Source organism: Rhinopithecus roxellana, unplaced genomic scaffold, assembly GCF_007565055.1.
Source record: "Rhinopithecus roxellana isolate Shanxi Qingling unplaced genomic scaffold, ASM756505v1 contig5923, whole genome shotgun sequence".
Taxonomy (NCBI): domain Eukaryota; kingdom Metazoa; phylum Chordata; class Mammalia; order Primates; family Cercopithecidae; genus Rhinopithecus; species Rhinopithecus roxellana.
In genome coordinates this window covers 25,777-40,323 of record NW_022144414.1, presented here as the reverse complement: position 1 = coordinate 40,323, position 14,547 = coordinate 25,777, and the positions used below count along the sequence as shown (strand labels likewise).

The following is a 14,547-nucleotide window of genomic DNA, read 5'->3' as shown; positions in this document are numbered from 1 at the left end:
ACTAAAATTATCTTGGAATCCCAAATAAAACCCAATGTCTATCTTGTTCATAGGTTCTAATATGCAAATGTAGTTTTCAGAAAATGTTATTAAATGTTAATTTTGCTTTTCAGTTTTCCTACTCCTTATGGCTTATAATTCAGGGCATCTCAACTATGTCATAGTTTGTAACTAAATTTATTCATAAATGTCTCATTAAAGTAGCTAACATGACCGTCCACTATTACGGAGTTGACCAGTCACACCAAGGGTAGATAAATGAATGGATGTTAAGACCTGGCTTCGACCAATGATCCTTCTCTACAGACTCCAACTCTGAGCCAGATGTTTGTTAGGATAATGCTTTATATTGATGTTCAATGCCAGCTGGCAGGGGAGACCAAAACTCTACTTTTATTTTTTTAGTTTCCATGAAGAAGTTGCAAGTTGACATTTTCTAATTTTATTCGACATACATGCTAACAATATAATTTTGCACCAAACATGTTATTCAGCTCTAAGTCATCTCATAGACCATCTTACATGACTATTTTTGCAGTGCAAATCACAATTTCAGTATTTTGGTGGCACCCATCTTTTGCTTTGCTTCAGTGTTTCCTTACAGCTAGTCAGCAAATAGTCAAATGACCTTCCAGTGACTGCACAGAATATGGAATGCTTCAAAAATTTGTGCTGCCTCCTTATGCAGAAGCCACACTAATTTTCTCTGTATTGTTCTGATTTTAGGATATGTGCTGCTGAAGCAAGCACAAAGCCCTACTTTTACACATGATTAGTGATGAGTCATGGATGAGGCTTGGCTCTGTTAAGTCCGGCTAACCTACTTGAGATTCTGAGAATTCTCTTCAATGGCTTCCTGGGAGGTAGAATTTGAAAATATTTTAAAATCTTGAGCTAGAGACAGAAGTAGCTTGGACGATTTTCATTATCATGTAAAACAGATCACTCAAGGGGCCAACCACAACCGGGAGCCCCTGCTTGGGGAAGGTTCATATGGGACTTTCTCCTGCCTAAGGTTCTATACAGGATATAAAGGGGCCTCACAGCACAGATCTGGTAGCAAAGAAGAAGAAACAAACACTGATCTCTTTCTCCCATGTTATTTGAACCCCTCTGACCCTTTAGAACAAGCCCACCTAATATCTGCTAGAGAAAAGACCAACAACCGCCTCAAAGGATCTCTTACCATGAAGGTCTCAGCTAATTCTTGGCTAAGATGTGGGTTCCACATTAGGTTCTGAATGTGGGGGGAAGGGTCTTACTAGAAGTGCTAGTAATCTTACTAAATTCAACATGCAGCTATTTTTATTAAACCCATATCGGCCGGGCACAGTGGCTCAAGCCTATAATTCCAGCACTTTGGGAGGCCGAGACGGGCAGATCACGAGGTCAGGAGATCGAGACCATCCTGGCTAACATGGTGAAACCCCATCTCTACTAAAAAATTAAAAAAATAGCCGGGCGAGGTGGCGGGCGTCTGTAGTCCCAGTTACTCAGGAGGCTGAGGCAGGAGAATGGCATAAACCAGGGAGGCGGAGCTTGCAGTGAGCCGAGATAGCGCCACCGCACTCCAGCCTGGGCGACAGAGCGAGACTCTGTCTCAAAAAAAAAACAAAAAACCCGTATCAATGTCTTACTTATTAAAAATTACTCAAGTAAAGATAATTCTGTTTTGGGCTGGGTTTATAGTTTTGAAACCCCAATGCCAAATTTTGACACCTTATAGTATTTGGCGGGAATATGTATGAAATTGGTTGATTACTAAATGTAAACAAAAATGTATGCTGCCAATTCTTAAGACATTTCTAATATTATTTTACCAATAATTGTAAAGCTAGCTTATTTATTAAAGATTTTACCAGCCGGGCGCAGTGGCTCAAGCCTGTAATCCCAGCACTTTGGGAGGCCGAGATGGGTGGATCACGAGGTCAGGAGATCGAGACCATCCTGGCTAACCTGGTGAAACCCTGTCTCTACTAAAAAATACAAAAAACTAGCCGGGCGAGGTGGCGGGCACCTGTAGTCCCAGCTACTCCAGAGGCTGAGGCAGGAGAATGGTGTAAACCCGGGAGGCGGAGCTTGCAGTGAGCTGAGATCAGGCCACTGTACTCCAGCCTGGGTGACAGAGCAAGACTCCGCCTCCACAAAAAAAAAAAAAAAAAAAAGATTTTACTAAAGTTACATAAAATTGAAAAAGCATTGGCCTAGTCTTTTTTAGTATCTAACTTAAGCGCTTTTATTTTTCTTTAAGCCAATTAATTAGAGCTCTTTTATGTATTTTTAGTAGTGGAACAACACACAAATACATATAAAAATCTATTAGGCGTATTGATGGAAGTACTGAAACCGCCTTTACAAAATTATAACCAAGGAAATTATGACAGTGAAAGAAATGAGAGATAACCAACTCTCTATCTTGCTTCTAACCCGTAAGCTGTCCTTGTTCATTCCTTGGTGTAAGCTGAACTAACTTTGGGAAGGAATTTAGTTCACAGTTTGACTCTGAAAGCAAATTGGTAACAGCCCTTTCCTGAAAAGAACCCCTTCTTGCCTGGGGAGCAGTCTGCCTTTGCAGGACTAACATACTAGCTTCAAGATTAGAATTTACAGTTGAGGGGTCATGCAGTCTCTGGCTCCAGAAGTCTGAACCTCCCCAAACTGCTCCTGCGGGTAACATCACATCACTATTGTAAAACCTAAGATCAGGGCTTGATACGTGTTGCAGACCCTGCCCAGGCCGGTAATCTGGCCCAACCAGTTGTGCCATCACACCCATAAATGGAAGACAGCAAGAAAACCCAACTTCAACCCCCTATGATTCCATCTCCAACCTGACTCATCAGCACTCCCCATGTCCCAAGCCCCTACCCACCTAGTTATCTTTAAAAACTCCGATCCCCAAATGCTCGGGGAGACCGAGTTGCATAATAAGCTTTCGTGTGCCACACAGCCGGCTCTATGTGAATTACTCTTTCTCCACTGCAATTCCTCTTGATAAATCGGTTCTGTCTAGGCAGCAGGCAAGGTAAACCCATCGGGCTGTTACAGTACATTTTATAGATTTAAAGACCCCCCCTTTTTTTCTGTCTTAGACTTTCAAATTCTTGATAACTTGTTTCACAACCCTAGGCAGTTGTCAACTGATAGCCTGAAATTTGAACATTAAAGGAAACAACTCAGGTGAAAATCAAATAGCCAAATTTACTTCATAAAGTAGAGAAAGAAAAAGTCTAGCGGTGCTAGAGGGAGACACTAATATTTTTCTGAGCCAAATTAAACATAAAATTAAACTACATTCTTCCTTAAAAACCCGAGTGGCCTCTGTTGCAATAACGATTTCAGTCGAAAAAAAAAAATCAAGTGAAAACAGAATTCAGTCAACTGAGAAGACAAGTTTCTTGTTTCTTGAAAGCAACATACAGAAACAATGCTAAAATTCCCGTGGGACCACAAAATGCCCTGAAACTCCAAAGCTCAGATAGACAAAAGGCTCACTCTGCAATGAAGGGCACTGGGCTAGGTGCCTAGCCACATGCAGATGAGTAACACTGGAGCCTTAACACTCATCAGATGCAAAAACTAACCCAAAGTGAATGAAAGATTTCAGTAGAAGATCTCAAACTATGCAAGTCCCTACAAGGAAACCTTGGACATATCTTTCTCAATACAGGCTTTGGAAAGCATTTAGACAAAAAGCAACAGCAAGAAAAACCAAAAGGACAAGGTGGGCCCAAGAAACTGTAACACTGCCAGATAGCAAAATATATCACCAGCACAGTAAACACACAGCCTACGGGATGGGAGAAAATGTTCCCAAACTATGCTTCTCAGCAAGGTCTAATAGCCAGACTCTAACATGACCTTAAAAAAAATCAAGAGGCAGAAAAACAAACAAACCATTCAAGCAATGGGTAGAGAACATGAACAAACACCTCGACATCACTGATCATCAGAGAAATGTAACTCACACGCACATGGAGATACCATCTCCCATCGGTCAGAATGGCCACTTGTCCTAAGTCCAAACATTTACATGGTAGCAAAGCAGCAGAGGAAAGCAAACACTGCTACTCTCTTGGTGGGAATAAAAACTAGTTCTCACGCTATGAGAAATGGTTTAGAGGATCCTCAAAGAACTTAGAACTACCATCCAAATAAGCAATTGCGTAACTGGGTATCTACACATAAAAAATTAATCATAAATCCTTCTTTCAAAATGACACAGGCATGGGTATGTTCTTGGAAGTGCTATTCACATGGAAATATAAAATAACATCCATCTATGTTCCTCCTTAACATTAGATGTTTTAAAAGTGCTGTACATAGACACCACAACATCCTACAAAGCTTAAAAAAATTCATGTCCTTGACAGCAACAAGGATGGACCTGCAGGTCACTATGATAAGCAAACTAAGGAAAGAACAGAAAACCAAACACCTCATGGTCTCACTTATGGGGAAAATACCTATAGACAATATAAGGACTTTGTGATCTTTTTTTCCTCTCTGATTGGACACAGAAATCCCTGCTGACAAAAGCGAATATAAACCTGTGAGACAAACACTTTAGAGCTTCTGCACTGGGGAGAAAACAATGAACCCAAAGAGAAAGCATCTTACCTTGGCGGAAAGAATGATTGGGTTAAAATTGTGGGAAATCTTAATTTTGGAAGGTGTTGGTATTTAACATATTCAAGCACTAAAGCTACCAAGTGGGGAAAAGATTAATACACAAGCTAAAAATATGCAAAGGACCTGAACAACCACTTCTGCAAAGGACATGAAACTGATCCACAGGTGAAACTAAAGATTCTCCACATCACTAATCACTCCAAACATGTAAGTCAGAATCACACTCCGATATCAGATACCATCAAACTCCACTGAGAATGAGTATCACCAAAAACAGCAATAGCATTTTTGGAGGGTAGCAGCCAGTGCAGACTTACAGAAAGGGAAACTCTGATATGCTATTGATGCTAATGTGAATTAGTGAATATACTGTGAAAAAGTTGGGGTATTCCTCACACTGCATATGCATCTAAAGCCAAGGAAACCAGTACCTGAAGAAGTTACCTGCCTTCCCATGTTTCATGACACTATTTACAATACAGAAGGTATGGAATCAACCTACCTTTCCATCCACAGATGAAGGGATGAAGAAACTGCAGTATTATCTGCAGAACACAATACTCTTCATCCATAACAACGTAATTTTCATTTGGAGCCATATAGATGAACCTGGAAAATATGTTAAATAAAATAAGCCAGGCATAGAAAAACAAGCACAGATTCATCTCAGTTATATGGAATCCAGAAAACTTTGCCTTCGATAAGTAGAAGGCACAGTAGCGGTTTTCTGAGGAGAGAGAAAGGAGGGAATGGGAGGATTGGTTATGGAAACAAAGTTGCAGTTAGTTGGGACAGATACATTCTTGTTCTCTATACCACAGCTCAGTAATTGTGGTTAACAAAATACTGTATTTTTCAAAAAAGCTAGAATGGAGCAATTCCAATGTTCTCACAAAAGAAGGATGCCTGTATGAGAGAACAGATGTGGCAAGTACCCTGATTTGATCAGTAGTAAAAATATACATGAATCAAAATATCCCAGAGGAACAACAGTCCCAGCATACTCTTTAATTATATACTTTATTATGCACAGAAATTTAAGAAATGTGAATACACAATGCTAATGGTCATACAGAACCACAAATGGCCTGGAATGTCTAAGGAATCCTGAGAAACAGAAACTAAGTTGGAGGACTCCCAATCCCTGATATGCCACTGTGCTCCAGCCTGGATAAGAGTACGAGATTGTCTCAAAAAAACTGTTAGAAAATTGGAGGGAATCATAGAAGTGATAACCACAGGGACTCTGTCACTTAGGCTGGAGTGCGGTGGCATGATCATGGCTCACTGCAGCCTTGACCTCCCCGGCACAAGTGATCCTCCCACCTCTGCTTCCTGAATAGCAGGAATTACAGGCACACACCACCACCCTGGCTAATTTTTTGGTATTTTTCGTAGAGATGAAATTTTGCCACGTTGCCTAGGCTGGTCTCAAATTCTTTGGCTCCAGTGATCCCACCTCGGCCTTGCAAAGTGCTTGGATTACAGGCATGAGCCATCATGCCTGGCCATAAGAAAACATGCATGGCTATATCAAAGTGAGAAGTTTTTGCAAGGAAAAGGAATCAATGAGCCCAAAGAGAAAGGCTGGGAGAATGTTTTGAGGAATCACATATTGGCTAATGGGGGTTGTTACAGAAAATATGCAACACATTAACAGTCCTAAGTAGCAACAAAAAAAACAGTGATTCACCCAAAACTGAGCAGAGACCCTGAACAGACATTTCTGCAAAGAGGACATTAAACCACATGCAAGGTCCCTTCCCCCGGTCAGGTGGCCATGACTAGAGGGACAGAGTCAGGCAGGCACTGCAGGGAGTGAAGAAAAGTGACCCCTATCTCCCAACGGCAGGGACACAGATTTTAAAATTCAGCAGACTGGGCGCAGTAGTTAATGCCTGTAAAGCATTTGGGCAAGTTAAGGCGGGAGGATTGCTTTGAGCTCAGAGGTTTGAGACAAGCCTAGGCAACATGGTGAAACCCTGTCACTACCAAATATCCAAAAAAAAAATAGCTGGGCATGGGGCATAGGCCCAGATACTGGAGAGGCTGAGGCTGGAGAATCCCTTGAGCCCAGTAAATGGAGGTTGCAGTGAGCTGACATCCACCACTGCACTCCAGCCTGGGTGACAAGGCAAGACTGTATCTCCAAAAAAATAAAAATAATTAAAAAATCAGCAAACCCTGGAGTTTAAGTTGGATCCTTTCCTTCCACCTGAGGCTTGAAAGTGAGGCAGCCAAACTGCAGCCTGGCCCCAGCAGCCCACCTGGGCCGGGCTCCCCCTTCCTCCCACAGCCAGAGTCTTCCTCTCTCTCCATCTACATGGGGAGTCTCCCTCAAAAACAGCCCTAAAGCCTCCTACACGTTCCAACCTCAAAAGCCCTCAGGGAGTAAATACTACTGTAAAATTAATGCTAAGGTATCAAGAGAGAAAGAAGAAAAGGAGAATCTAGCAGAAATACACAGAACATTCCAGAAAACGAAAGCTTCTGTACTCACCATGAAAGAAAAACACCCTAAAGAAGCTGGGCCATGGAGAAGCCACACCGAACTGCTATCCTCAGCAGTCAGCGCCATGGACAGGAGGTGTTTCCTCCCCAGGATGTGCCCTCAAGTTATCCCGAAGCTGCCGCAGCACCCAGTGGCTCCTGATAATTCTAAAATTCATATGGAATCAAAAAAGAGACCACATAGCCAAAGCAAGACTAAGCAGAATGAACAAATCTGGAAGCATTGCATTACCTGGCTTCAATCTACTACAAGGCCATAGTCAGCAAAACAGCATGGTACTGGTATAAAAATAAGCACATAGACCAATTGAACAGACTAGAGAATTCAGAAATCCAAATACAGCCAACTGGTCTTTAACAAAGCAAACAAAAACATACAAGTAGGAAAAGGACACCCTATTCAACATATGGTGCTTGGATAATTGGCAAGCCACATGCCAAGAAATGAAACTGGGTCCCCATCTCGAACCTTATACAAAAGTCAACTTAAATCTGAGACCTGAAACCATAAAAATTCTAGAAGATAACATTGGAAAATCCCTTCTACACATTGGCTTAGGCAGAGACTTCATGACCAAGAACCCAAAAGCAAGCGCGACAACAACAAAATGAAGATAAATAGGTAAGAATTAAACCAACAAGTTTCGGCACAGCAAAAGAAACAATTAGCAAAGTATACAGACAACCCACAGAAAGGGAGAAAATCTTCACAATCTATACATCTGAGAAAGGACTAATATCCAGAATCTACAAGGTACTCAAATTAGCAGGAAAAAAACCAATTCCTTCAAGTAAGGAACTAAGGACTTGAATAGAAATTCTGAAAAGGAGATATAAAAAATGTCCAACAAACATGGAAAAATGGTCATCATCACTAATGATCAGGGAAATGTAAATCAAAACCACAATGTCAGGCCGGGAGTAGTGGCTCGTGCCTGAAATCCCAGCACTTTGGGAGACTGAGGCAGGCGGATCACGAGGTCAAGAGATCGAGACCACGCTGGCCAACATGGTGAAACCCCGTCTGTACTAAAAATACAAAAATTAGCCAGGCATGGTGGCGGGCACCTTAGTCCCAGCTACTCGGGAGGCTGAGGCAGGAGAATCACTTGAACCCAGGAGGCAGAAGTTGCACCACTGCATTCCAGACTGGCAACAGAGCGGACTCCGTCTCAAAAAAAAAAACAAAAAGAAAATCCACAATGTCATGCCACCTTACTCCTATGAGAATGGCCATAATCAAAACATCAAAAAATAAAAAATACTGGTGGGCATTTGGTGAAAAGGGAACACTTTCATATTGCTAGTTGGAATGTAAACTAGTACAACCATCATGGTAAACAGTGTGGAGATTTATTTTTTTTGTTTTTTTTGTTTTTTTTTTTTTGAGACGGAGTCTCACTCTGTCAGGCTGGAGTGCAGTGGCGGGATCTTGGCTCACTGCAAGCTCCGCCTCCCGGGTTCTCACCATTCTCCTGCCTCAGCCTCCCGAGTAGCTGGGACTGCAGGCGCCCGCCGCCACGCCCGGCTAATTTTTTGCATTTTTAGTAGAGACGGGGTTTCACCGTGTTAGCCAGGATGGTCTCAATCTCCTAACCTCATGATCCACCCACCTCGGCCTCCCAAAGTGCTGGGATTACAGGCGTGAGCCACCGCAACCGGCCGGAGATTTCTTAAAGAATTAAAAGTAGAACTACCATTTAATTCAGCAATTCCATCACTGGGTATCTACTCAAAGGAGAAAAGAAAAGATGCTTGCACTCGCATGTTTCTAACAGCACAATTCACGATAGCAAAAGTATGTAACCAGCCCAAATGACCATCAGTGAGTAGATTAAAAAATTGTGATATACATACTTATACACATACATATACATATCTCTCATGGAATACTATTCAGCCATAAAAAGGAAAAAAATAATGGCATTCAGGGCAACCTGGATGGGATCAGAGACTATTATTCTAAATGAAATAACGTTAAGAATGGAAAAGCAAACATTGTAGGCTCTCGCTTAAGTGGAAGCTAAGCTGTGAGGATGCAAAGGCATTAGAATATTACAACAGACTTTGGGAACTTGGGAGAAAGAGTGGGTGGAGGGGAGGAATAAAAGACTACAAACTGTATACAGTGTATACAGTTGAATTTTTGCATGAGTGAAAAATCAGACCTTGCCAATGACCTTCAGCAGTAGAATGTAAGTAACTCCCTCATGCTTAGCATTCCAATAACGGAACACTAGGCATAAGGGGTTTAACATGATCATGAAAGCAGAGCTAAAGTAATTGTACAACTGATTTTTTTCCTCATCCCTAAAACACAGTAAGGAACCAGTTATTTTAAAATACAACACAATGACAATTTTGGCTTGTTTGTTAAGGCCATTGGGTTGGCATAAAGAAAACAAAAACAGGAGAAACAAGAATAGTAACATGAAATAGAAACAGCAGCAAGAGAAAATGAAGAGGAACAAGATGAAAAGAAAAAAATAGAGACCAAAAAAAGAAAAAAGAACAGGTGCAGCAATTAGAAGACCTATGATACCTTTTATCCCCTCCCCAATTCACGAAATTTGAAAAAGTTCAAGACTATCACAACAAAAAACAAGGAAAAAAGGGCCGGGCGCGGTGGCTCACGCCTGTAATCCTAGCACTTTAGGAGACCACGGTGGACAGATCACGAGGTCAGGAGATCAAGACCACCCTGGCTAACACTGTGAAACCCCGTCCCTACTAAAAATACAAAAACAAAATTAGCCGGGCATGGTGGTAGTGGACGCCTGTAGTCCCAACTACTCGGGAGGCTGAGGCAGGAGGATGGCATGAACCCAGGAGGCGGAGCTTGTGGTGAGCCAAGGTCTGCCACTGCACTCCAGCCTGGGCAACAGAGCAAGACTCCGTCTCAAAACACACACACACACACACACACACACACAGTCACTCCCTAAATTTTGTTAACAATGAGACAATGCTGCCACTCACGTCTGGCTCAGTCACCAGCAGGAGGAGGGCACCCTCCATAGGTGATTACAAGAGAAGGGGGATAGAGAACTCCTTTCCCTAGATGTACCTCCACGACTGCCAGAGGCCCACAGTACAGCACATGCAGATTCCTCCTCACCCGAGGTTGGGCTGGGCCCTGCAGCGCTCCTACTCCCCCTTCCCAGCCCCGAGACGTGCTGCCACTACCACCACTAGCACTGATGCCAACACAACTGCTGTTGCCCTCGATGCAGCACCCCGCCCCTCAATGCAGCAGCCCACCCTACAAAGTTCCTACCACCTTGCCCCTGCAGGCACCCTCCTACCACTCCAGTCGAGCTGCAGTCTCCAGTCACCACCAATTGCATGAGGCAAGCTGCAGAGTCACGCCATATGCAGGGTCTAGGTGTACCACACGTGACTCCTCCTCCTCCTCCTCCAGTCTGGCTTGAAGCAGCTGGGCACGCAAAACCAGAAAAACCTAGAAAGGGACGCAGGGAGTGGTAGCGTTAGAGCCTCACCTTGTCACGCTGGCCACTGAGTGGCAGGGACCAGTTTCAGCGAAGGCACTCACACCCACGCTCCAAAGCCCAGCCTCTCTTTCTGGCAAAAGCTGACCAGGAACTGGGCCTGGAATGGGTGTGAGTGCCTTCGCTGAAACCACCACCGGCCAGGTGCAGGCGTCCAAACATTGCCGGGCCCACCAGGGCTGCACTCCTAGGGCAGCAGGAATAGAAGAAACTCAGACCCAGCCAGCCCTCCCCATGCAAGTGCTGGTTCCTGTTCCTGACCCCTCCAACCACAATCCCCTGTGATGCCCACTAATCCCTAGCCGTAGTCCCAGGTTGGTCTACGGGTCCCACAGAACATGGGGGTGCCGGCCGCAGAACCACGGTGGGTGTGGGGGCCCCGCCACGCTCAAGATTGCACGAGCAGGAGATCACCCTCTAGAGTCTGGAGTCTGACAATGAAGAGAATCATCAGAATGGAAGGAGACCACAGTTGTTGCTGTGGCTACCACCTCCGCATCCCACCAATGCCACTAGCCTCCGATAGCACCCCTAACCTGGCCCCTGCCGACTGCAGTGTAGCCCCCGAATAGGACACCCAACACACCCCGTACCAATTGCAGGCAGTGTAACCCCAATACCCCCCCAAACCACCCCCTCCACACGCAGTGTAGCACCCAATAGTGCCCACAACCTGACCCAGCCACAGGTATTGCTGCACAAGATAGTGGACGCCTGTAGTCCCAACTACTCGGGAGGCTGAGGCAGGAGGATGGCATGAACCCAGGAGGCGGAGCTTGTGGTGAGCCAAGGTCTGCCACTGCACTCCAGCCTGGGCAACAGAGCAAGACTCCGTCTCAAAATCGCCCCCCCCCCCCGCACCCCGCCATGGGCAGTGAAGCTCCTGATAGTGCACAGTAAGGACAGTGCAGCACCCGACAACACCCCTAAACCACCCCCCACTACCAGCATTGTAGCTCCAGATAACCACCCAACCCACCCACTGCCCCGGGCAGTGCAGCAAAAAATAGCACCCTTAACCCATCCCCCGCCACCACCAGTACACGTTAGTGCGCACAACCTGCCTCCCCCCACCACCCCCACCACCCCCACCACCCCCACGATTGCGGGCAGTGTAGCCCCGAGAGCCAGCCAATCCCCCCTCTGCCAGCAATGCAACCCCGGAGAATGCCCCCCAACCAGCCCCCTGCCACAAGCAGTGCAGCCTTAGGCAGTGACCCCAATAGGACACCCAACCCCTGCCCCCACAGGCGGCCAGTGCAGCCCCAGAAAACTCACCTACCCCACGACATTGCTACCACTCTGGCCTAGCTGCAGTGTCCGATGTCACCACCAATCACAAGCGAGTCGAGCCGCGGTGGCGCAGGCTCCAGCCTCCAGCATGCATCGATGCCTCTCCCGTCTACTCGTCTTCCTGCCGGGCAGGACAACCTCCCGCTGCCAGTCGCCCTCCTACCGGTGGGTCGCCCTCACCAACTGCAGCAAACCAGCGCCTGAGGCTCCAAGCACAAACAGCTGGCAGCCGGTTTCCCTGGCTCTCCAACTCGGGAACCGAAGGCCGACACCGAAGAGCCTGAACTGACCCGAGGCAGGCCTCAGCGTGCTTTATATACATGCAGTTCCTGGACTACATGTTCTGATTGGATGAGAGGAAAACCTCTAGGCCTACGCTGATTGGACTTTATTTTCATGCTGTGATTGGTTGTCTTAAGGCTTGCTCTCATCCAATCAGAGCATGATAATAAAGTACAATCCGAGTAAGCCTGGAGGTTTTTCTCTCATCCAATCAGAACATGCAGTTCAGGAATCCTCCTGTATATAAGCTCGGTGCATGAATGATGCTGAAGGAAAGTCAGGCCCTTCCAGGTTCACGTATTTTCGCGTAGAACTGCTCGGTGCTCGGCTTAGAGGACGCGGAATGGGTAATTACAGGCCTATGCTGGATGCTGGAGCCGCTGTCCCGCGGCTCGCCTCGCTGAGGTTGGTGGCGGCGGCGGCGACGGGACACGGCAGCGCGGCTGGAGCGGTAAGACCAGGAAAATAGTTTTGGGATAGATGGAGGGAGGTAAAGAGGGTGATTAGTGCCAAAGGGAAAAGAGGATAGTGAGCAGGAGTACGCGTTGCAAAAAGACGGTGGGGAAAAGGTGGTGGGAAAAAAAGTTTTTGGTTAGATGGAGGGGAAAACAGGATGGGGACCAGGAGGGAGGGAAGGTTTTGCAGAAAGACGGTGGGGAAAAAGTTAATGGGTAGTTGGAATTGGAAAAGAGGGTGGCAAGTGGGAGGAGGAAAGAGAGGGTGGTAGAGGGGGAAATGGGGGCAAGCAGTAGGGAGAGAAGGTTTTGTGAAAAGACAGTAGGGAGAAAAGTTTTTGGATAGATGGAGGGAAAGAGGGTAACAAGCAGGGGAAGGAAAAAGAGGGTAGGCAGCGGGAGGAAGACAAGGTTTTACAAAATGATAGTGGGCAGAAAAGAAAGACGGTGGAGAAAGAAAAGACGGTGGGTAAAACGTGTTTGGGTAGATGGAGGGGGAAAAGAGGGTGACGAGGAGGAGGACAGAGGGTGGCAAGAGGGAGTGGGGAAAGAGGGTTGGAAAAAAATGGGAAAGTAATTTGGGGTAGATGGAGGGCAGAAAAGAGAGTTGCAAGCAGGTAGGGCAAAGAAGACGACGAGTGGGAAAGGGGGGAAGACTGAAAGACGGTGGGGAAAATTCTGGGGGGTCGATGGAGCAGGAAAAGAGGGAGGTGAGCAGAACTGGGGAGACGGCTTTGCGAAAAGACTGTGGGGAAATGTTTTCGGGTAAATGGAGAAGAGAAGGAGGGTGGCAAGGAGGAGCGGAGGAAAAGCCGATGAGGAAAAGTTTTTGGTAGATGAAGGGGGGAAAAGACAGTGGTGAGCAGCAGGATTGGGGAGAACGCTTTGGGAAAAGGCGGGGGAAAATGTTTTTGCTTAGATGAAGGAGCAAAAGAGGGTGTTGACAGTGGGACGGGGAAAAAGAAGGTGGCCAGGGAGAAGGGGAAAAGACGGTGGGAAAAAACTGGGGAAAGTGTTTGGGTAGATGGATGGGGAAAAGGGTGGTGAGCGGGAGAGTAGAGGCGGCTTTGCGAAGTGGGGAAAAAATGGTGGGGAAAATGTTTTGGGGTAGATGGAGGAAGAAAAGGGGTGGCGAGGGGGAGGGGGGCAAAGACGGTCGAGGAAAGAAGGTGGGAAAATAATGATGGGGGACAAAGGTTTGGGGTAGATTTTTTTAAATCAGATTATTTGTATTTTTGCTTTTGAGTAGTTTTAGTTATGTATGTATTTTGTGTATTAACCCCTTGGCTGATGCAGTTTGCAAATAGTTTCTTCCGTTCTCTGAGTTGTTTCTTCATTCTACTGATTGCTTCCTCTGCTTTGCAGAAGCTTATGTTTTACGTAATTACGTCTTTGCTTTTGTTGCTTGTGCTTTTGATGTCTATTTGAAAATTCCTTGTCTTAATCAATTTCATGAAGCATTTATCCTGTGTTTTCTTCACTAGTAGTTTCATAGTTTGAGGTCCTACATTTAAATCTTTATTTTGAGTAGATTTTTGTGTATAGTAAGATAACAGCCTAGATGTATTCTTGTATATGTGGGTGTTGGGTTTATTGAACAGATTGTCCTTCCCAAATGTGTGCTCTTGATGCCTTTGTTAAAAATGACCATAAATGCGTGAATTTATTTCTGATTTCTCTATTCTGTTTCACTTGTCTATGTCTGTCTGTCATTCCTTCATTTCTCTGTTTCTCCCCCACCCCTTTTTTTTGATAGTACCGTGCTGTTCTGATAGTACCATGCTTACTACAGATTTGTAGTATGTGTTGAAGTTAGCTGTGATGCCTCCAGGTTTTCTTTTTATTCCAGATTCTTTTGTCTATCT

The 14,547-nt window shown here is 45.3% G+C and overlaps 1 non-coding gene across 1 annotated transcript; it reads right to left on the bottom strand.

Moving 5' to 3' along the window:
* Positions 1-643: 643 nt before the first annotated feature.
* LOC115896200 lies at positions 644-750 on the bottom strand. Its single transcript, XR_004056130.1, has one exon. It is a non-coding gene; the product is annotated as a U6 spliceosomal RNA (small nuclear RNA).
* Positions 751-14,547: the final 13,797 nt, after the last annotated feature.